Raw genomic sequence first — 24,843 nt, forward strand, 5'->3', positions numbered from 1 at the left:
GCTTCCAGGGATTCGTATAGCAAATGACAAAAACTCACTTAAGATAATGATAGGTAATGGCTGTTTGTTGTTGTTGTTGCAAGTCTTTTACATGCAGATTGTTAAATTAGGTTGACAAAATCATTGCTAAGTGCTCTTAATAATGTTTCGGAGGTAATGAGAGGTGACGTGAAAGGTCTCTGTATTGTTTGATCTGTAATGTCATTCCCACATGCAGTTCATCTTGCAATGGTGAACTTCAGTATCTGAACTCAGAGAGAGGCTGTCACATTCAAGAGGCACCTAAGACGGTTGCAGGTGAGTTGGGATGCAAATCCAGTTCTTATCTCTAGCTGGTTTATAGCCACAAAGATCAGCTTCTGGTGCCCTTAGTTCACTGTGTTGGTGTGTTAGCAGCAAGCCAGAGAGAATTTCTTTAGGAATGGTAATGAAGTTGGGAGTATCACTTCATTTACCTGAATCCAGTCACCAGGGGTCATACAGCTTGTACCTCAGTACATTGGTGCACAAAGGAGCTGAATATGAATCTCGCACCCACTTCAGAATGGATTTGCAGGTGCTTCCTGAACTGGATTGCATGAACCCTGTTTGGGCTTTCAAATAACATGTAGGGGAATAGTATGGAGTGGGTGTTGGGTTGTGCCCTGCTAACCCTGACCCCCACATTGTCACAAGCGCTACTCCCTACCTTCAGTAAGGTCTGAAAGAGGATAATTTGACTGCTCAGCTGATCTCATCTTGCATGCAGGGACCCTGATTGTGCATGATTCCTGAGTGGATGAAGGGTTCTAAATGTGGTCAGCTAAAACATGCCAAAATCCCCTTTCAGATCATCATATGAAGGTGGAAGTTGGAGCCAGTGGAAATGGGGCCATTGGGGAGTTAGGGACAAGGTACCCTATGCACACCCGCTCCACACTTAATCCTCCCACATATTCTTTGAACACTAGAATTACTTGATGATGACAGAACAAGTCAGAACCTGAGCAGAAAGTCACACATAGGTTCATCCATATATTTATTGTTCTCTTCTCTGTCCCCCCAACATTAGATTAGTCATTTATTCCATACATCATTCCTTCTGAGCCACCTAAGGATGTTCCAAGAGCAATTTATTGCCAAAGATAGATAGGTGCTGTCTCTGTTGTCTTTTTGGTGAATACTGAAGATGTTCCTTTTCCAGACAACCTTTTAAATGAGGATCTTTCCCAGTCTGTATCTGTCTTGGAATTGTTTTTATAAGTTTTGATTGTTTTATCATTTGTGTGTTTGTCGCCCTGAGCACCTTTGTGAGAAGGTTTATAATTATTACTGTTTAAAAAAATGGTCCAGTAGCACCTTAGAGACCAACTAAGTTTGTTCTTGGCATGAGCTTTTGTATCTGAGCTTTTGTGTGCATGCACGCTTCCTCAGATACGAAAGCTCATACCAAGAACAAACTTAGTTGGTCTCTGAGGTGCTACTGGACCATTTTATTTTATTTTATTACTGTGTCAGACCAACACGGCTACCTACCTGAATTATTGTTGTTGTTGTTGATATATACCCAACTAATGCATTTTGCAAATTAACAGAGGAAAATCAGAACCAACTTCTTTCCCAACACAAAACTCCCAATACAGTGGGGAAAACCTTGAGCTTGCCATATTGGTATATTGGTATAATAATTTCACCTAATTAAACAAAGGAAAATACAGTAATGGGTTTCCTGTGACCCAATTCCATTACGCAGGAGTTGATTTTTCTAAGACAATGCAACCTTCTTGGGTGGCCAGGCTTTTTTCCTTAAGTGGCCAATTAAAGAGTCATTGTGCACAAAGATGATACATTTAGCGGCTGTATACTGTACTACTAAAAAAAACACCAGAATCTTATAAAATATCCCAATTTAAGGCCTCATTAACTTGTGTAATAACTTTGATGTTACATTTGCAATCCTTTACTGTAGTTAAGGGTCAACAGGCATTTTCAATAAGTATTTAAAAACATTTCACAAACTTTAGTTATGTCCATTTCAATGGGGTTTAGAATGAATGCCAATTTTTATTTTTATTTTTAAAATGTGTTTTTTAAAGTTAAATATGCTCTCTTTTTTAAGTTTAAATGAGAGAAACGTATAAGTAAATTGCAGCAGGGTCTCTTATGACTAAATCATTTGCTGCATGATTATACTTATCCCAATTTGGAAAAGACTATCTGCTCACTCCCCACATGTTCATCGACTCTACTACCACAATCGTAGCCGGCTGCAAGATAGGATTTCCTTGCCATTCACCAACAGCTTGTCTCTGATGGCTGACTATGCACCTCAAAGAATGATTTCATTTGATAGCATCTGAGGGTTATAAGCAAAGGTGAGAGAATGGCCAGACAAATGAAGGGAGGTGAGGTCAAAACTCTAGCCTTCTTATAGCTGTGGTGAGTGAGAGAAGAATAGGGAACTGGTAGTTTTTGTGATTGGTTCGGTACCCTAATGGAGACATTGGCAAAACCAATTAAAATGAGGAGGAAACATGAATGTTTGAGTTTCATTTCATATCTGTCTCAGAGAGAACATGACTGGAGTCCACCCTCAACACAGAGGACATTATGGAGGCATTGCCTGAGGTAAATTTTATAGCTTATTATCTTTTGAACCTGTATGCAATTTATTTCACAATGACGCATTATTTTTATTCTTTTACATGATTGAGGAGGCTGATTCATGTGGTTGATTCCTTGATTTTATCTGAGAAATCAAATGGATCCATGTGCATTGGATATTTTGAACATGAGCCTCATTCCCTCGTAAAGGAATGACTTGGTGCAGGGTAAACTTCCAAGTTGGGGAGAGCCCAAGGGAATGACTGGAGAAAGCATTGTCCAGCCCAGCCAACTGCTTTGGAGTATTAAATCATAAAACTAAGTTCTATGGCCAAATAGGTAGTCTGTGGTGCTCAGCTAACAAGAGAAGTGAACAGAGGAGTAGATAGGGCAGAAGATGGAATTTCAGTCAACTAGTATCTTAAGGTCCCATTAGAGTAAGAGAAGAGCGAAGAGAAAAAATAAGTGAATAATCCTTAGCGATCAACAATGATAATCAGCTGGAGTTGATGGGAGCTGTATGGGGATACAATATTGATAATGGGAAGGTTGAGTTGACAATTTATGTTATAACAGGCAGCAATAAGGGTTTGGGAAGACATGGAAGAGCTGATGCCACTATGAATAACCCTAAACATAAATTAATGGAAATGCAAAGCTCAGGCTGTGTAGTGTCCTCTTCTGGAATTAAATCTTGGATAAGGACCTCTCAGTGAAGTTCCAACGACAATCTCTCCAATTGTCAAAGCATGAATGAACCAACCACGGTTTCCATGGTATCCATGATAACAATGTAACCTCTTCATACAACTGTAGCTATGATTTATTTGTATTATTACCCTTTCTATTTTCAATGAAATAACTTCCAGAAGCTTCCTTGTAACTCACCATCTCTATTGATATTACTAATAAAATAGTAATTTAATTGCTTTGGAATGCAGATGTTTCATATCAAATGGAAGACAATTAAGATCATCCGTCCCATGGGTCTGTTCATGTAAAGGAATGATTCATAAGACAAACACAGACGGTTCTGGGACTGACTACTGAATGAACAGAACAGGTTGGCCTGGTTTGGGGGACCCAGATTGAAATAACGGCACAACCCTAGTCAAAGCACATCTGGTCTTTGAAAAATTTTGTTGGCATCTATTGGTCATACAAAAATCAGGATTTAAGCTGAACAGACAAGTCAATGTGTTATTACCTCATCTTTATACATATATTGTCATCTTTGTAATTGTATCTATATTTGACTGCATTTTTATATTTTTACAATGGGTTAATGTTACACTTTGTTTCTCTATAACACTTGGAAGCATTTTACTTTTTTTATTTTCTCCTACTTAAGTCAATGAATGGAGCTAAATCCCGACAAAACAGGAATGTTGTGAGTTTTGGTTCTTGTGTCTGGCAATTGGGTAGATTACCTAAGATGGGCCACTGTTTCCCTGTTCAAACCCAATTCAATATATTAAAGTTAATGTATACATTTCTAAATGACTTGCAGTTCCAATAGTTGAAGGAGCCTTCCTCTCTGTATAAACTGGACTGTGCGTGAAGATCTGTAGGGAGGTTGAACATGCAGTCCTGATGCTGAGCAAAGCCTATGGTGTGATGATTCAAAACAGGGCCTTTTCCATGGTTGCACCCCATGTATGAAACTCTTTCCCCTCGGAGGTATGGTTGACGCTGATGTTATTAACTCATCAGCACTGACTGAAAGCATACATCTTCACCTGGACTATGGCAAAAACAGATTCACTTGTGTTAGCAGCTTTGTTAATTGTTTGTCTGCTGTACTGTATTTTGTATTATATTTTATTATAGTTTTAAATTTGCTTATGATTTTTATTGTTTTAAGGTAGAGCTTTTTCTTTTTTTCTTTTTGCAATCTCACTTGGGATCATTTCAAATAAAGGGCAGTTTAGAAACTGAACAAACTAATAAATAAAAAATAAATAAAAAATGCCAATCAGAAGGTCGGCGGTTTGAATCCTCATGACGGGGTGAGCTCCTGTTGCTCGGTCCCTGCTATTGCCAATCTAGCAGTTCGAAAGCACGTCAAAGTGCAAGTAGATAAATAGGTACCGCTCCGGCGGGAAGGTAAACGGCGTTTCTGTGCACTGCTCTGGTTTCGCCAGAAGCGGCTTAGTCATGCTGGCCACATGACCCGGAAGCTGTATGCCGGCTCCCTCGGCCAATAAAGTGAGATGAGCGCTGCAACCCCAGAGTAGGTCACAACTGGAACTAATGGTCAGGGGTCCCTTTACTTTTTAAACCCTAAAAATGGGTGTTCCAGGGAAGTGGTGGAAGATGGGACCAAGTATGGGGAATGTATGCAGCATCCTAACTCCATTCAGCTTCATCACATGACCGGGAAAAAGGTTGGTGTAAGCGAAGCTCTATTTTAAAGGCTTCTTTTCCCAGGCTTAGGTGGGCTCAGCCAACAGTAGCTCCACTACTTTATGCCAGTTTAACTTAAGCCAGCATAAATTTCACTTACTTCCCATACTTAGGATTGCCCTTTGCTGCTTTGGATAAAGCATGGCTACCCCCTGGTAATTAAAAAATATTGTTACATTACTTAAATTGCAAAACAATTTATAATATACTCCATAATCTGTAGACACATCACATTATAACCATGCATAGTTTATCCACACAGCATTCCATTTTTGTTTGACCCACTCCATAAATTCTCTTCTATATTGGTCTGGTATTAAATTTCTTACCTTTCCTCCTGACCTTTGGAGATCTCTTTTCTTTTGTAGCCACTATCCATTGCTCCAACGAGTGCAGTCCATCAGTCCCAATAATTCCTTTGCAGAATCCATCTCATTCACATGAACAGGGAAGGTGTTCATCAGATTGGTTGGTTGGTGGTTTTAGGTATGGATTTCCTACTACATAACTCTAATGCAGAATTGACTAACATAGTCTCTTCCAGATGTTGGATTCTAACACCCATCATCCCTGTCCACTGGCCATGTTAGCTGGGGATGAGAGGCATTGAAGTCCAACAGTATCTAAAGGGAATCTCATTCACTATCTCTGCTCTGATATAACTCTCTGAATTTACAGAGAACCCAATTGGCGGTGGGGATGTAGAAGTTATTTACGCCAATGTGTATTCCTGATTAATCTGTGGCCCAAGACACTGTTTGTTCTAGGACTATAAGCACTCCAAGACTGGAAATATATCTGGCTTTTTGTTGAGTACCACACACATTTACAATGGTGTCCAAAATTATAAATATTTTATCTCTGGAAATGAATGACTTCTAGAAGGTATCCAATCACTGTGTTGTTGCTGTCCCTCCTGTACAATTTTTTTTTTTTTTTTTTGTCATTAGAGGCAAGAAGATATTGAATTCTTTTAGTCTTTGCTGTACTGTGAGAAATAATGAGGGCTTTAGGTCATTTACATGCACACACAAACAAGACACCTAAACACATGATAGCATAATCCAACGGCTTAGCCCTACCATATAATTTTACATGCTTTGTGTCCTCTTGAGCCTTCAAAGGTAGTATTTATTAGTCTTTAGACCAAAACTATGTGCATGCCATATCATTACTAGCTCAGGGGGAATCATTTGAACCAATGTAATTTACTCAATATTGGTCAGTTTGACTCCTGACCCCCGTCCCTTGACGGTGTATCCTTAGCAACCCTTGATGTGTGTTAAGTCAGGATGTGCTTATTGGTCTCATCTGTGACAGCTTGCTGAAGGCTGCTTAACACAGCTTGGTCTTTTCAAAGGACTGTAAGACATCCAATACTATATTCTGACCCGGCTATTATTTAGGTAGGCAGTATTATGATGAGGCTGGTGTGTATGTGTATGTATCTCCAGGAAAATCCTGGAATTTATATTTCTCTCTTTTAAAAAATCAGTTTATTGAAAAAGTCACTTTTAAAAAAGCAGTCAGCATATATGCGGTGCAGTGAGCGCCGAGAATTTATAGGATCATTTGTCTGTGGTAAAATATGCTCCTGTCTATAATTCTATATAAAATATATGAAATTGTTTGTTTAAAATGTTAGCCCATTATGTATTTTATGGATACTGCTTTGTGAGTGCCATGGTACCCCCCTCCTAAATCTTGTACCATGAATTACTACTCAAAAACAAAAGCAGAAATGATCTCTCTAGATAGATATTGGAGGTAGATTATTTCAGCTCCATGTCATTTTAATGTCTGTTCATTCATGTCTTTTTTGTTCCGTTTCTGTACAAATCTGCAAAATAATTTAAAATCCACACAAATATTTGTATTTAGAAATACACTTAAACACATTTGACTTTATCTTCTTGAAAAATATTCATTTCTAAGCACATTCTGCCATGAAAACATACATTTTTGTACGCATATTTGTATTTATTTTATTGAGCTGGGGCAACATTGCAAATTTGGAGGAAGTGCAAAATGCAGAGGCTAACTGCATCCTGATCCTCACATTAGTCTGAGAGACATGGGTCAGTTCATATTGGAACCAGTAAATGATGAATTCCTCAAGCGTACCAAATGCATATTGGTAGGTTTGCAGACAATCTGCACAAGATAAGCCTTTGAATATTTGATTTTTTAATATTGTTGGTGGCTTTTGCGCAAGTTTGTTTTAATTAATCTGGCCTATTGAGGCTTAAGACTCAGCTAGTTAAGCATTCAGTCAACAATAGACTCTCACTTATTTTACATCTCTGAACATGTGGTAGCTTGGCATCTTCTAACTTACAGCATGGGTGGGAGTCTCCTTGACTTATGGGAATGGCCATTACATAAGGTAGGGGTGTGGGAGAATTCAGTTCAGTTAACATTTGAAGATAAAAAGGTAAAGGTAAAGGACCCCTGACAGTTAAGTCCAGTTGCGAACGACTCTGGGGTTGTGCGCTCATCTTGCTTTACTGGCCGAGGGAGCTGATGTTTGTCCGCAAACAGTTTTTCCAGGTCATGTGGCCAGGATGACTAAGCTGCTTCTGGTGAACCAGAGCAGCGCACAGAAATGCCGTTTACCTTCCCACCAGAGCAGTACATATCTATCTATTTGCACTTTGACGTGCTTTCGAACTGCTAGGTGGGCAGAAACAGGGAGTGAGCAACGGGAGCTCACCCCATCACGGGGATTTGAACCGCCGACCTTCCAATCAGCAATCCCTGGTCTCAGTGGTTTAGACCACAGCGCCACCCGTGTCCCTTTACATTTAAAGATAAACCTACCCAATTCACACTTTCTGAAACACTTGAAGTGAAACACAGTTCTGCTAGTGCAAGGTTACCATTGGTTAAATTGCATTATCTAGAATTGAACATGATGTCAACTGCATTATTTGCAGGTTTTAAAATCTGCAAAGAGTTCAGCTGAAGGAAGACTGATAATTTTCAAGTCCACAACCAATATGGAGGAGATATTTAACCCTCCCTGCACCCTCTGCAGTTTTGAGAGAAGTTCCTCTGTTGAAGATGTTATTTGCATTGGGGGGGGGGGGGAGACACATTGCTGCCAAATGGGGCATTTGCTCCCAAAGGAAACAGTAGATTTAGTTAAGGTATTTTCCTCGGGATAGAAGCAAAGGAGGAAAGAATAAAATGTTCCTGCATCCCTACTGTGATCCAGACAAGTGTTTGGCTCCTTCATGTGTGGCTATTTCTGCATTTGTAGAAAGCTGCTTGATAAATAAAAATATATATTGAAGGTCACATCTGATTTGAATCTAAGTCCTCTGAGCCGATAAAAATGGAGGGAGGGAGGAAGGAAGAAAAAATACAGCAAAAGAAGTATAAATGCATAGGACAAACAAGTACTTAGTAGTCACAATAATCAAAACAAAACAACTGCCTCCAATAGTCTGAAGCACTAACATTAGTACATCTAAATGAATTTTGCATACAAGAGACGTCAACCTATAAAGTTCAGGGCCATCCACATATGTGATTAAAGGAAACCAAACCATGAGGATGTTAGACTTCAGGGTTGGATGCCTAGCCAAAAGTACTTGGTGCATTAACTTCTGCATAATTGAAATATCCTACACTCTTCCCAGCCATTGTTTCCTTGTAGGCAGCCTAGAATATTTCCACGACCTAGCAAAAGTGATTTTAGTTACTATGAATGAGCACACTGGAAGAATCCTAGGTGTACAGGAAGTGCCATCATGCTCAAAGGAAATTAAAAGTTCATTGCTAAAAACAACCAGTAGGCATAGGCGCCGACCCCATGGGGCCTGAGGGGGCCCGAGCCCCCTCAAAAATTTTATTGGGGGGGCTCCGCCCCCCCAATAATTAAAAAAATTATCGTGCGCCTTGGCTCCCTCGTCGCGCGCCTTGGCTCCCGCGGCCGGCGAAGGGAGCCCGGGCCGCGCGCGGCTGCTGCTGCTGCTGCCGCCTCTCCTGGGGGCGCCGCCTCCCCGGGCGGGAACGCTGTGGTTGCGTGAGGGAGGAGGGCGGCCCCCGGGGGCTGGGAGAGCCGGGCTGCCGTGGCCGAGAGGGCTGCTCTGCCGGGCGCCGCTGACATAATTTAAGCAAATTATCGCGCGCCTTGGCTCCCGCGGCCGGCGAGGGGAGCCCGGGTCGCGCGCGGCTGCTGCTGCTGCTGCCGCCGTTTGTGGTCATGGCGGAGCTGCCGCCTAGGGAGGAGGGGAGAGGGGGCTGGCGGGGGGGGGCAGGCGGTGAAGGGGGCTTGGCTGCGCTCTCTCTCTCTCTCTCTCTCTCTCTCTCTCTCTCGGTCTCTCTCTCTCTCTCTCTCTCTCGGGCTCTCTCTCTCTCTCTCGGGCTCTCTCTCTCAGGCTCTCTCTCTCTTGGGCTCTCTCTCTCTCGGGCGCTCTCTCTCTCTCTCTCTCTCTCTCGGGCGCTCTCTCTCTCTCTCTCTCGGGCTCTCTCTCTCGGGCTCTCTCTCTCTCTCGGGCTCTCTCTCTCTCTCTCTCTTTCTCTCTCTCTCTCTCTCTCTCGGGCTCTCTCTCTCTCTCTCTCTCTCTCTCTCGGGCTCTCTCTCTCTCGGGCTCTCTCGCTCTCTCTCTTTCTCTCTCTCTCTCGGGCTCTCTCTCTCTCTCTCTCGGGCTCTCTCTCTCTCTCTCGGGCTCTCTCTCTCTCTCTCGGGCTCTCTCTCTCTCGGGCTCTCTCTCTCGGGCTCTCTCTCTCTCTCTCTCTCTCTCGGGCTCTCTCTCTCTCTCTCGGGCTCTCTCTCTCTCGGGCTCTTCCCGCCCAGGGCTTGTGGGCATCTGCTCTGAGACGAAGATGGAGGTGACTTCCCTTAAAGGTCATGGAATCATAGAGGTGGAAGGGACCCAAAGGTCATCCAGTCCAACCCCCAGCAATTCAGGACTCACAGCTAAAGCATCCCTGGCAGATGCCCCCCCCCGACCTCTCCCTAAAAGCCCCTTCCCCTGTCTGACTGCTCTCACCACCAGAAAGGCCTTCCTAATGTTTTGTGGGAATCTCATTAAGCCTACAGAGCTATATATGCAAATGGATCTACTTATTCTTTCCCTTGAAGATACATTGATTTGTTTGTTACTGTGGTTTCGATCAATACTTTCCAAAGATCTTTACATTTGTCCATGCATGATCTTTGTCTGAAAGCTCATGGGTTGCAGGAGTTGTCATAGGAGGTTATATTTTTGTCCTTCCAACTGTTATGGAAATTACAGGGGGGGGGGACATCTTTAAAGTTGTTAAATGTTGCAAATATTATGCCTGAATGTACCCTTTCAACTTGACAGCTCAGGGAAGTTACCTAGATAAAATCCTGTAACACAATGTATCAGCCTTAATCATTTTGCAGATGTTAAGGGGGGGGGCAGAGCCTGCAGCCACCATCCCTTTCCGGTGGGGAGGGGGCAGAGGAAAGACAGGAAGCTTTTCCCTGCAGAGTTAGACCCCTTGGCTGCGTGGCCCTCGGGTCCCTTCAAACTCCTGGGCGTTTTGCTGGTGGGGGGCTGTGTGGGGGCCTGGGCGATGTCAGAAGAGGAAGCTTGCAGGCCTGGTTGTCTGTTGGGGGCAGCAGGAAGAGGCGGAGGGCAGGATGTGCAGCCCCTGCCTGGCTTTCCTGTGGGACTAAGGAAGCGGCTGGGGGGGGGGGGAACTTGGCCGCTGGCCTTTGTTGCGGAGGCGGCAGTGTGGGAACGCCAGTCCCAAGGGCAGCCTCTGGGGTCTGGGTGCTGCTGCCTGTCTCCTGCCATGGACTTGGCGGGGGGGGGGCTGTGCTATTGGGCTGGCAGAGACTTAACGGGGGCTGCCTCTCCCAGCCAAAGCTGACCCACAAAATTGCAACCCAGTGTGTGTGTTTGTGTGTGTGTGTGTGGGGGGGGGGGGAACCAGCCTGCACAGGGTAAGCCCCGATGGGGCTCCTGGGCTCCTTCTGATGCATGAAAATTGGAGGTTGTCCTTTACAGCTCAGCTCCCCAAGGGGCTCAAAGCCTCCCAAGTCCATTATCAGTCGGAGACGAATGAGTGGAAGCTGGAAGAAAGGGGGAATCTTTATTTTTCTGTTGAAACAGAGCCCTCCTTCCCACTGACATTTGCAAGGAGGGGAGGACCCCAAACAAAGGTGTGCAGCAGCTTTGAAAGACTTTTCCGGCTCAACATCAGGAAGAGCTTTCTGACAATAAGAGCTGTTCAGACGGTCTCTGCTCCCTGGGAGAGGCTAGGTGGCCATCTGTCAGGGATGCTTGAGCTAAGATTCCTGCATTGCAGGGGGCTGGACTAGATGACCTTGGGGTCCCTTCTGTCTCTATGATTCTATGATTAGCATAATACAAGCATCTCAGGAAGAGGCATCTACCAACAGAAATCCAAGAGTGTGGCTTCTCTCCTGTCTGTCAAGGGACCTGCAGATGCTGATTGCCTTACTTGGCCAGTTCCTTAGGACTGGTACATACAGTCATACCTCGGGTTACAGATGCTTCAGCTTAAGCATTTTCAGGTTATGGATGCACTGAAACCCAGAAGTACCGGAATGGGTTACTTCCAGGTTTCGGCACTTGTGCATGAGCAGAAGCGCTAAATCACAACCTGTGTGTGCGCAGACGCAGCAATGTGAGTTGCGAACACTGCGGGTTGCGAACGTGCCTCCCACATGGATCACGTTCGCAACCCGAGCGTCCACTGTACCTTGGTTCTCGAACAGAATGCGTTCCGGGAGTCCATTGGACTCCTGGAACCATTTGAAAACCAGAGTGCGGCTTCTGCCAGAGGAGCCCCCTGCAGCCAATCGGAAGCCGCACCGGATGTTCGCCCTCCAAAAATCATTTGAAAACCAGAACACTCACTTCCGGGTTTCGATTGTTCAGAAGCCGATTTGTTTGGGAGCCAAGGTGCTCGGCTTCTCAGGTACAACCGAACCTGAGTCCTTGGGGGCGCCGCCTCCCCGGGCGGGAACGCTGCGGGTGCACGAGGGAGGAGGGCAGCCCCCGGGGGCTGGGAGAGCCAGGCTGCGTTGGCCGAGAGGGCTGCTCTGCCGGGCGCCGCTGACATTGGAACTTAGAAAACTTCCCGGGGCAGGACCCCGGTATGGGCCCCCCCAATATTTTTTATAAGTCGGCGCCCCTGCCAGTAGGGATGTGTACAACTTTGGAAACTGTAGTTCTGTGAGGTGAGTTAGAGTCTGTTAACAACCTTCAGCACCCTTAACAAACTACAGTTCCAGGATTCTTTGGGGGAAGAAGCCATGACACTTCATTGCAGTATGATACTGCTTTAAATGCATAGTGGATATGTGGCCTAAGGCTGCTATCCAGCCCCATGGAGTGATGTCAGTGTTCTGCCCACTGAATGTGTTGGATGCGCAGCAGCCCATAAAAAGCCCCGAAATAGGATGTTCCTGGCAGGGAGGGCTGGGCTGTCCCAGGATCCTGAACTGGCTCCAGCCCCATCACATGACAGCATTGGGCCCAATTCAGACCTAATTGCTATGCCAGCTTCAGGCTTTCTCTGTGTCTTGCCTGTGCCCATTACCTTGACCCCTGGGCAGTTTGAGCAGAAGGACTGTGAACCTGCCACTTGATTAAACCCCACTGCCCTCTGGCTGGTGTTTGGGTTCTGGTCCTCCACCAGTAACACGAGTTGCTAGCTTGTTACATACCCAGCAATTAAGTAACATTATGTGGGGAAATAATATCGCTTCCTTTTCCCAATAGTTCTACAGGGTTCAGATTCAGCTTTTGGGATCTCCTGATAAAATTATCTCGGGTAGCAGGGCAAGGAGCAAAGATCTGTGTGAGACTTTGGAGATAGTTGCACTAGGTGAATGCTGTGATGGGACTTCTGGACCCCACTGCTCTCAACTGCCAAAGGGTGGGGGCCTCAGAGCAAGGTTTTACACAGAGTTTTACACAGAGTTGCCAAGGCTCCTGGGCTCAGGCTTTACCCTCCCTGGCTCACATCAGTGGAAGCAAGCTGGGAGAATTATTCATTGAGGAAACAAGCCGCAGAGTTGCTGAGCCCAGCACTTGACCCATAAAAAGATCTCTCTATCTGGTCTAAGGACCAGGACCTCTGTCCCATGAGCTCTCCTCTTCACATGTACAAAACATCCCCCCAAAATCTGCACAGCAGTATGGGAAGAGGAATATCTCTGCAGTTTAACGTATTAGAACCTTGTTGCCCTGGGATGAAATCAGTGGCGTAGCGTGGGTTGTCAGCACCCGGGGCAAGGCAAGTAATTTGCGCCCCCTAACCCGTGGATTTGCACCCCCTAACCCATGGATTTGCGCCCCCTAACCTGTGGATTTGCCCTAACCCCAGATGTTGCGCCCGGTGCGGCCGGCCCCCCCTGCACCCCCCACGCTACGCCACTGGATGAAATATGTTAACTGATGTTTAATGGGCACCTCTGTTGGCTCTAGTGCCAACCCAACAGAGCTGAACTTTAGGGAAACTTTTAATGTTTGATGTGTTACTGTATTTTAATATTTTGTTGGAAGCCGCCCAGAGTGGCTGGGGAAGCCCAGCCAGACGGGCGGGGTATAAATAATAAATTATTATTATTATTATTTAGATCTTTCTGTGGCTGTATTCCTAGGCAAAAGTGTACACTGCTATAGGAAGAAAAAAGAAAAAAAAAGAATAGCCCTCTTATGTTTATTTCTTGTACTGCCATATGTGTAAATGAGCCTAAATGAGTTTGCAGTAAGAAATAAAGAGTGCATTTAGCAAGCCCAGGAAGAATGAAATAGTGAGGTTATCTTTTCAGCAACAGATACACACTTTCTCTCTCTCTCTCTTCCCACCCTCTTCTCTCTCCCTCCCTCCCTCTCTCTCACACACACTTGCGTGCACACAGAAAAACAAACTCGTAATGAGCGGGTACTTTATCAAGGCCTCACTCCATCCTTCATTAAATGACAGAAAATTGCTCTTTGCTGGTTTTGTCAATGCAGCTTTCCCTCCCAGAAGCCCATTTGTTTCACACGCTAGCACAGAATATTGCAGGAATTTGCAGATTTTAAATGACAAATGTGTCTAACTTTACTTTGTTCCAAACAATTTTTTTTTTTGCACTCATCCAACTATAACATGCACATATTGTAGATCACGATGGCAATTCTGCTTATATATTGCACAGCTTAACACATCTTTATAAGAATGGGCTTTGGATCTTTCGTATTTGACAGTGTTTCCAAAGGATTCTCTGCCTTCAATAAACATCTATTGCCCCACCCGTTATATGTGTCTGAGAGAGACTGTGTGTGTGTGTGTGTGTGTGTGTGTATCACTTCTAGCTAAAAGCACAAAATAGGGCAAAGGAGGCTTTTTACTGCATTCTTTCTGCTCCTCATTAAATCTTATTGAATTTGTCATCTTTTCCTAATTGCATTTGCATGTAGGGGAGGTGAAAGGATGCTTTTTATGACTTAAAAACTGAAGAGTTTGACACAATGAAAGGAAAAAACCGTTCTTCCCTGATCTTTCAGGAAATGGGAAAGAATCTGAAAACAGCCACTGTGTTGCTTTGTTAGAGTAACACTGATGGGTAGGATAATAATCAATGTAAATTATTGAGTTTCACGGCTGTTATTTTGAAGGTAGAATGCATTTCTTTGTGGTTGGTTTGTGCAGTCATTATTTATTCATACCAAAAGGATTAACCACTCACAACATATTATTTTATAGAGGAAATTCTATTATAAATGAAAATTAATCAACACAGCTTTAGAGTGTACTGGATGCCGCAGTACGCCCAGGTTTCGTGATTTCAATAAAGTTGTGGTGCAGATTCCTCTACCCTGCATTAGCATGCCCTATGAATTTCAGTCTAAACAAATGGAGAAGAGTTTTAGGACAGAGCCTGCAGCATGACGTGTCCTTTAATTGCCATTTACATAGCCGAGGAATCATTAATTTCTAATTCACCTATTATTCACTCTTCTTAGCCAGCTATGTCAATGTCGGGTTTGGGGGCAGTGGAATAAATGCAGCTCCGTTCCTGCTTTAGCAACCCACCTTTTTGTCATTTCCCTTAATGCTTTTCTGACCTTAGCCAAATACTACTTAGGCATGGGCAGCTTAGGGCTCTTGTTTAGATATGATTTATGATGCTACATTAGCCCTTCATTGACCTAGAAATGCCCTAATATTAAAACAGTTTGACACACAGAAAATCAAAAGCCCTTTTATTGGAAGTGCTATTGTCCGCATCATAAGTTTCCCCGATGTGATGCCACAGTTACACCATCAATTTCCTACTACTATTGAACACTGTATTGAAAAACTAATGGACAGAATCCTTTGTCATTTCTGTCCCAGTGACCAGCAAATAGCTCAGAGAAAGTCTTTCCTTTGATATCACTCCAGGCACTTTGAAATGACATGTCCAAGATACTGCCTTTGCATTTTATGAACGGTACACAGAGTGGGCCAGATCGGGCGAAGTGCCACATAACTCTTGCTGCCTTGACTGCTATTGGTAGGGAAAGGTGAGGGCATAAATAAGAGAATGAATAAATGAAACTCTTTGAGGATCGCAGGAGACCCTCATCATCTGTTGGTTCCATTAGAAACTTAGGTAAAAAACAATGGTGTGAACAGGGCAGGAAGATTACATTACTATTATTTTTTGCATAATCCCCTTTATTGGATACCATCAAGCTCTCTTGCTCAACTTCATTTCAGTAGGGACAGCACTTTTATGTCTTGCCATAGTACTAGTTCCATAGCAGCCTTGAAATAGTTTAAACAATATTTATCTTAAATAAATGTTATTATCTTTGGGGAGAAGAGTAAAAAAGGTAAAAGTAAAGGCAGACCCCTGACAGTTAAGTCCAGTCACGAATGACTCTGGGGTTGCAGTGCTCATCTCACTTTACTGGCCGAGGGAGCCGATGTTTGTCCGCAGACAGTTTTTCCGGGTCATGTGGCCAGCATGACTAAGCCGCTTCCGGCGAAACCAGAGCAGCGCACGAAAATGCCATTTACCTTCCCGTTGGAGCGGTACCTATTTTTCTACTTGCACTTTGACATGCTTTCAAACTGCTAGGTTGGCAGGAGCTGGGACCAAGCAACGGGAGCTCACCCCATCGCAGGGATTTGAACCGCCGACCTTCCGATCAGCAAGCCCTAGGCTCAGTGGTTTAGACCACAATGCCACCCGCATCCCCATTTATCTTAAATAAAAGTTCTTATGTTTGGGGAGAAGAGTAGATGCATAGAAATGAATGCTTTCGTATGGATCTACTGGAATATATTAATCCAAAAACAATAGTTTTATCCCCTAAATAAAAAATATACATTAAAAAAAGAATTAGAGCTTGCATATAAATGACTGCAACACTAATCTGTATGTCCCAAGAGGCCAAAGGGATGCAGAAAAGAAGAGGACAGAACACTCTCCACTCCCTCTCCTCATTCATGGATTATCTGCAAACCCTCTAATTCTTTTCTCACAGATAGGGCTAGGATAACCAGAAGATATCTGGTAAGGAGAGGTTGCAGGGAAGTAAAGCAAGGGAGGAGGGGGGTTAGCCCCCCCCCCCCCAGCCATCCCTTTTGCTTTTTCCTCTGATTTACATTTTGTGGTACAGAAAGTATTGGCTTAAAGTGTAGAGATCTTTCCTATTCTATTGACTCAAGAAGGTTCTGGAAGCTTCTCTGTGTGATGCAAGCTGGAAGTTTCTAGCTAACAAGTAAGTTTTCTATTCTGCCTAGAAACAAGCAGAAGGTTCTTGATGTTTGGGTTATTCCTTCAGAGAAGCTGAACCACTAGTTTAAACTGGTTCTGTCATCTCTTTCTGTCAAGGTCATGCTGACTATAATAATACAATTGGCCAGAAGGAGCCAGGGTTTCACTTTCTGTCTCTCTTTCCTTCTGGTGTGGCATTCTGTACATAGTATGTTTAAGTGTTAAGGTTTTAGTCTTATTGTAAGTTTAAGTCAAGTCTGCTGCAAATGGACTTCTTATGGACTCTGCCAATCCTGAAGAATTGGTTTTGTTACCATTATGCTCATCTCATTTGCCTTCAGTAGTAAAAAGCTCTGCTGGATGAAGTTGATTGCCACTGGTCTATTTGGCGGAAACCTTGCATCCTGTTTAAGTTTTTACTCTGCTAGCTATACACTGGAGTCTGCTCTGGATCAATATGGAGCAGAATCTGATACTCTCCACTCCTTCTATTTGAATCATTGAGACCAGCCCATGTTTAAATGCATGGCACTGCTAGCCACCATGCATTGTTGGGTTGCTGTGGTGTGTGGTAAACCCCTTTTTAGAAAGCCAAGGAAAACAGTTTGAATCCATTAGTTTACCTCCCTATAGTCCCTCTTTCCAAGTGCTTTTCTCTTAGGCCAGGTCAGTTTTAGTATTTCTGGGGGCAGGAATACCACCTTTCAAGTGGCTTTGTTGGTATGCAAATTTGTTTACATTAAAGGAATAAATTAAAGGTTAACTTTTTTAAATACAATAAAACAAGTCTCTCAACAACTGTATTACCAAAACATGCATAGCTGTAGGGTAGTAAACGGTAGCCTCCTGTATATGACTGGTGTAAGGATTAATCAGATTGTCACCGTAAAAGCACTCAAAGCAACCAGGAAAGGCACTACATTAGGTCAGGAAAGACCTTCTTGTCCTGTTCCACTCAACTGAACTTAAAAATCTGGAGTTGTTTTTCTTATAAAGTAGCCCCACCCTACTTCTCACATGGCAAATCATTTCCGAACTTGAATGGACTTTCCAAAGCCAGTTTGTGACATAAGGATTTGGTGACCAAGGATTTGGGTGTGTCTGAAGTTGCTCTTTACATCTTGATCTGACATGGAATCAAGGAGCTTTGTTAGTTTGGTATAATTTAGATGTTTGTATAGTGATCAGTCCATATTACGGTTGGCAGCTTGCTGATTTTTCACTTCCAGTATTTCTAATCCTGGTTCAGCAATGGGCTATGAGAGGTACATGAGGAGAGGAGGTGGAATGGAACTTTTGCTTTGGAAATTTGGGATAGTTTGCTATTCTCAAGCTGGAATCCAGGGCAAGGCATCCTGGAAGGTCTGCATACTTCCATGATTAAGAAGCACTAGCCTTCTTAAAATAGCCTATGTGTCATAACTGTAGATAACATTGCATCATTAAACCCTACCTATGCATGCTCTGTAGAGGAAATAGAGGATTCCCCATCCCTGCATCCAATTCCATTATTGTTTCCCAGTCTGCTGTGCTGCAAATTCCACTCCTCTCAAATTTCCTAAGTAGGGGAATTTCTAAAATTAATTATCCAATTGGAGTGTGATCCATTTGCTGCAGATTTCTGTTCCTTAATGTGATCAACTGCATGATAGCATTAGGAGTCTTTTTGTATGGTGTTTTACAGAAGATGCACACATGAATCCCATGCACATGACAAAATCTATACCCAAGAGGATCTTGATACAGCCATGTATAAAATCGCACCATTTGCCATTTTGCTGTGTTGAATCAAGACACATATTCACATTGGAGGTGTCTGTGTGCAGTGAAAGATGCTGCACCAAATGCTTTGAACAAAATCCAGAATTAAGCAAATCAAACGCTAAGGAATTCATTATGCACCGTTGCCTTTCGGAAGTGAGACCCAGTAATTCAGAATTCCAGAATGTCAAGGAGAAATACAGATGAGAAGAATTCCAGAAGTGGGAGCCCATCCACGAGGCAAAATGAGGCAACCACTTTGGGTGGCAGGATTTAAGGAGACAGCAGATCTGTCCTCCAAGGAACGCATTGCCCGCAGCTGCTGCAGTGATGGCAGCAACTGCTGCAGAAAGCTCATTGGAGGCCAGAACTGCCACCTCCTCAGCAGCCGCTCCCATGCCACTTCTACAGCAGCATCTCAGCAAATAGCAAAGTGGTAACCTCTAGAAGGAAATGGCAGGCACTGCCCTCTGGGGTTGCCTGGCCTCTACACCTACCTGGCATGATTTAGAGTAGGCCCCTTTTCCCCACTCTACTCCATGAAAATTCCCACTTCAGCCCTTGGGTACGGTTCATGTGATTTTGCCCTGCCCCCCCGTTCCCGATGTAGATGTTCATTCTCACCTTGTTCCTGATGTAGATTGTCACTTTCCCCCTTGTGGGGGTGATGGTTTGGACTAGCCATGCTAAAAAGCAAATGACTCACAGCTCTCGCTTCTGTCCTTTCTATACACATCCATTTTAGCCCTGCTCAGATGTTAGGTATGAACTAGGAATCTCCAACATGGATAGAGGGCACTGGAACACATGGACCTGTCTGCCCATGCCTGCCATATAACCATCTGTTGTACCCCCAACCATATTGAGTGGGAAGGTTTGAAAGGGCAATTCTGGTGAAAGAATTTTCTAAATGAATAGGAATCTTGAAGGTACTTAGAAGTCCCCTGCAAACCTTCCTGTTCAATATAGAAAGTTCAAGAGGGTAGAGCTGGCATATGCAGGGAGACTGGGGGACAGGGTTAGTGTGTGTGCCCCCCCTTTCCCCTATAGAAGTTCAAGTAATAACTTCCTAATGATGCTTCCTGAAGGAGCGTCTCCACCCCCATCATTCTACCCGGACACTGAGGTCCAGCAGCGAGGGCCTTCTAGCGGTTCCCTCGCTGCGAGAAGCCAAGTTACAGGGAACCAGGCAGAGGGCTTTCTCAGTAGTGGCAACCCACCCTGTGGAACGCCCTCCCACCAGATTTCAAAGAGAAAAATAACTACCAAACTTTTATAAGACATCTAAAGGCAGCCCTGTTTAGGGAAGCTTTTAATGTTTAATAGTTTATTGTATTTTAGTGTTTTGTTTTAAAGCCGCCCAGAGTGGCTGGAGGGACCCAGCCAGATGGGCGGGGTATAAATAAATTATTATTATTATTATTATTATTATTATTATTATTATTATTATTATTATTAATGGGTCTCGAGTCTCTCCTCCTAGCTGATACTTTGTGTACTTGGCTGAGATCCAGTGCGTACTAACATGGGAGTGGATCCCATTGAACTCACTCCCCAGTAGATATGCATCTCATTTCAGCTTTCCAGTTTTGCATGTTATTCTACTCTGTCAACTCTCCCAAAACTTTCTGTTTTCCTTTGTGTGGGAACTGAGCAAATCTAAACCTCACACAAACGCAGTATATTGCTGGTGCTCTTTTTTTAAAAAAAACAGACTTAACTTTCATTCTCCTACATAAAAAAAACAACAACCCTTGATCATGATTCTGTGATTGTTTTGGCTCCATTGTGAATGCCTTATTGCAGGCATAGGCAAACTCGGCCCTCCAGATGTTTTGGGACTACAACTCCCATCATCCCTGACCACTGGTCCTGTTAGCTAGGGATGATGGGAGTTGTAGTCCCAAAACATCTGGAGGGCCGAGTTTGCCTATGCCTGCCTTATTGCAAAAGGCAAATTGTGGAACAGCAAGCTGAAGATAATCCACCAGTCATGTACAGCAGCCCATTCAGGGCTCTGCATACCTCCTTGTTTTGCTGCCTGCCTGAAAATGAAGGAGCTGAGAGATGGATTATCTAGATTATCTCCAGAGGCAGGAGGCCTCTGAAGCCCAGTAGCTGATAAAGAACAGTGGGAGAGAGCTATAGCCTTCATGTCCTGCTTATGAACTCTCTATAGGCATCTGGTTAGTTGCTGTGGGAAACAGCATGTGGTTCTAGGTGGGCCAATGGTCTGATCCAGCAGGATCTTCAGTTATTGGGCACCTGGCTTAACACATGGCTGGTGGGTCACAGGTTGTTCAGACCTGAGTGATATCACTTGTAACTTACTATCAAATGTGTTCTGTGCATTTGGGGAAGGAGCTAATGGAAGAGAAATGAAACGGCCATGGAACTTGATTGGATAATGTGGCACTACATTAAAATCGGTGATGGTAGGGAGGGAATAATCAACTGTTCCATTGATGGAAACAGGGGTGCCAACTTGAATTGGGGGGGGGGGTGCCCTGCATAATCGACCACAAAATGCAGTGCACACACACTATTTGAATGGCAATAGCGCCTACGGATGGAAAATATAGATGGTGATTTTTGAACAACTTCCCACTCCCACACATCTGTGTGTGAACTCACACTCACACACACACCATAGAGTTATCTTTCTGCATTTCATTTAAGAATGACTCTGTTGACGATACTTATACATAAAGCAAGAGGAGGCTCAGTTTAAAACCTCCAGGCATAAATTTTAAAATTGAGCCATGTCAGATCATAGAAACTCCAGTGTAATTCTTACTTTGTGGATGACAGCTGGCTAATTAGCAATCCTAGAGACTGTCACCCATGACCTCTAAGGTCACAATGCAATGTACTTCCCCTTGTTTATTAGCTTAAGACAAAGGATTGTTATGGTGATCCTCTTCTCTTTTTTTCTTCCATCTTCGTTTTTTTTTTAAAAAAAAGAATCCTTTAGAATAAATATTTGCGGGAACATAGGTGAATATAAGCATCACAAATGCAACTAAATGTCATTATTAGCATTTTAAACTGCCCTCCCTAAAGTGAACCAAGTAACTCAGACCCAGCCCGTCCATATGCAAATATGATTTTTGTTCCTCATCAACACACTAGCTGTTGTGTTCATTACTGAAAGAAAAGATCCTTGATTTTCAAATAAGGGTATTTATTTTTGCTGAAAGTTAGGAGTTATTAGTTTGAATTGGGCTCCATTTATCTTGCCAATAGACACATCTTGGTTGTTGTTGTACTGTACTAAAATGCCTGGTCTGTTTTATAAGGGCTAAGTATTTCACTAAGCTCTTGCAATATTGAAAGAATCTATATTCTGAGAATTTGAAAACATGTCAGCCCACCTAAATTACATATTGATCAGGTTTAATTGCATGCCACCCATCAGTATTAGGTTTGAAAATTCATAAAAGAGAAATAATGTACTCTTTGTGGATGATTACTTCTGGGGCATTTAAATGAATTCCATCACTTAACCCTGAGCTGAGACAGATTATTGAGCATTGCAATCTACCCAGTCAAAGTCCACTGCAGTAGAACAGCTGTTTTCAAACTCTCAGAGAACAGCACGAGTGCAAGCCATATAAATTTATATAGATTTTCTTTTAAGGAAAATAGCAACGTCAAACATTAAAAGTGAACGTGCATTTTTCAATTGGTTCGTGACTGCCCCACCACATTGTTTTGCTGGATAAGCACCCATTTCTAAGCCTTCTTGGCTCTCTGCATCCTTCTATGTCCAATGTAAATTCACATCATAATTAAGATCCAGCAACACTTTGGAAATGGCTTGGAAATTCCCATCCGTACATTTTCATTTCTAAAGGTTAATTTGTTTACGGGTACACAAACTACTCATCTTTTTCTGTCAAAACTCTATGGAGTCTCTTCATTATTTACTCACATATGTATATTTGTGAATGTTTACACACACACACACACACACACACACACACTGTATTTCTCATCTCTGGAGCCAATTTTCTTCTGAAGGTGACTCTGCCTGCAAAAAAGGAGTTTATCATTAGTTTGCAAGGTGTTATTTCCATTTAGAAATTATGTTTGTGGTATTGCGCATGGCTAGAGAAATTGTGCTTATGTATGTTTTCCTTTACAGATTATCAATACAGACTAAAAAAGACCAGTTAAAATCATTGGGTTTACTTGGGTAATAGTTTAAAAGCTACATTTTATTTAGACACTTTGAGGTAATAAATATCTGTGAGCATAATTAACTGTCTTTTATCTAGCTTGGCTTCTTAGTGATGATTTTTAAGGGCCTTTAGTCTTGTCTTAACATTATTGCTCAGTTCAGGCTCAAAATGTGCTAATATAATGTAAAAACAAGTTTGATTTAAGCCAACGGACATGTTCCACATCAGTGTGTCATATTAACTCAGTTTGAACTTCATATTTTAACCTCAAAAGTGTATTGTCTGGGGAGCAATAATCCATCAAGTACATTCACCTCACCGTTATAACTTGAGGGGTCACTGCTACTGAGGGTTGCTTTAGTTGTTTTGCTTATTTAGTGAAATACATGTGGGACGTGAACTGAACATTTCTGAAGTGGGGTGGGGGATTGGAGCTGTGTGAATTTGGCACACGCAACTGAGGGAGGTTTGCCAGTTGTGTGTATGATGGAAGCCAACTGTCCTAACATAGATCTCATTTCCATGTAAAAGAGTGCTTGTGTGACAAATATGTGCACATGTGGCAGAAAGCTCTGGTTGGTGGTGTCATCCTAAGGGGCAGTATCCAACTATGCAAGGTGCCGCCTCCTCACACAGCCATTGGACACAAACCATGGTGTACGCATACAGCAAGTTAGACATGGGCACTCAGCCCACATGAGGGATATCATAGGTATCATATCTATGGTTGGAAGAGACCCTGAAAAACATCTAGTCTAACCCCCTGCAATGCAGGAATATGCAGCTGTCCCATACAGGGATTGAACCCACAACCTCGACATTATCAGCACCATGCTCTGAGCAATTTATGTATGGGCACAGAAATGATACCCACGTACCACATAGGAGTCAGTTAAATTGCCCCTCAGCTGGGGAGGTCAGCAAATTTTGCAAACCACATCACACCCTGTTAAATGTGCCTCTCATTATGTTGATCACCAACTGGGGAGGCTGAAAGGGATGAAATTTACATGCAATGTGTTAAGGCAATTGCTTCCCCTCATGAGGTACCTACCCAGTATCCATCCAAATATCCTGCCCCTGGTAGATAACATTAGTGTCCACAGAAATCGGCTCTACTCAAATTGCAGCATTCCCATACAAAAGCCTTTGTCAATCAGGCTGCCCTCCCATCAGATGTCAAGGAGACGAGTAATTATATATCTTTTAGGAGAAATCTGAAGGCAGCCCAGTGTAGGGAAGTTTTAATGTTTTACTATGTTTTAATATATGCTGGAAGCCGGCCAGAGTGGCTGGGGAAACCCAGTCAGATGGGCGGAGTACAAATTATTATTATTATTTATTCAGATCTATTTTCAACCTATGGTGCATTAATGAATCATTTGCATAGCATTCTGCAAGTCAGTAGTCATCAAGTTTCATTTCCCAACTTTAAAATGGGAGCAATAATATCATTGAATATTGTGAATGGCAGTGAGATAATGATAGATAGGCACGTATTTATAAAAAAAATAGCTAAGTAATAATATTTATCAATGATATAATGTCTTTGTTAACAAGAAGATAACAGTTAAACCAACCACACACACCACAATACTTTCAGGAGTGTTTAACATTAGAACACTCCCTATTACAGCCGGGTTAGAACCATTAATGGATGAGTCATAATTTTATGCATATTTTAATCTACTAAATCGAGTGATTGATAAAAGCAAATGCAAAAAAGAGAGTACTATACTGAATGCATTTGTACAGTCTGAAATTCTTACAGCTTTCCCTGAATCATGTTGCTTGGAGGAGAGGAAATTGAGGATAAGAGCTGAAATAGATTAGAAAAGCTGTAAATGTTTCCCTCTTGGTGGTTTTCCTTTCTTTTACCATGCTCCTGAAGTTCCCATTCACTTTGGAGTTACAGTACCAATCCACTTTTCTTCTGCCTGTGGACAAATCAATAGCAAATCACTCATTACTCACTGAGTACATAGGAAACAAATCTGTAGAAGTCTAGATCAAAGAAGGTGCTTATGGCCTCCCAAATTGAGGCTTACTACCTATAAATCATCACTACCTTTAGTCTCTTGAGAAGTCTGAAATGACTCTGCTAGGAAACCAGCGTATAGAGTTCACAGAACTTTTCCCTTCTCCCATTTGTTGTTGCTTGATACTGCTACATTATTTACCCATTTGCCCCAGCAA

The sequence above is a fragment of the Podarcis muralis genome, chromosome 8 (assembly GCF_964188315.1).
Source record: "Podarcis muralis chromosome 8, rPodMur119.hap1.1, whole genome shotgun sequence".
Taxonomy (NCBI): domain Eukaryota; kingdom Metazoa; phylum Chordata; class Lepidosauria; order Squamata; family Lacertidae; genus Podarcis; species Podarcis muralis.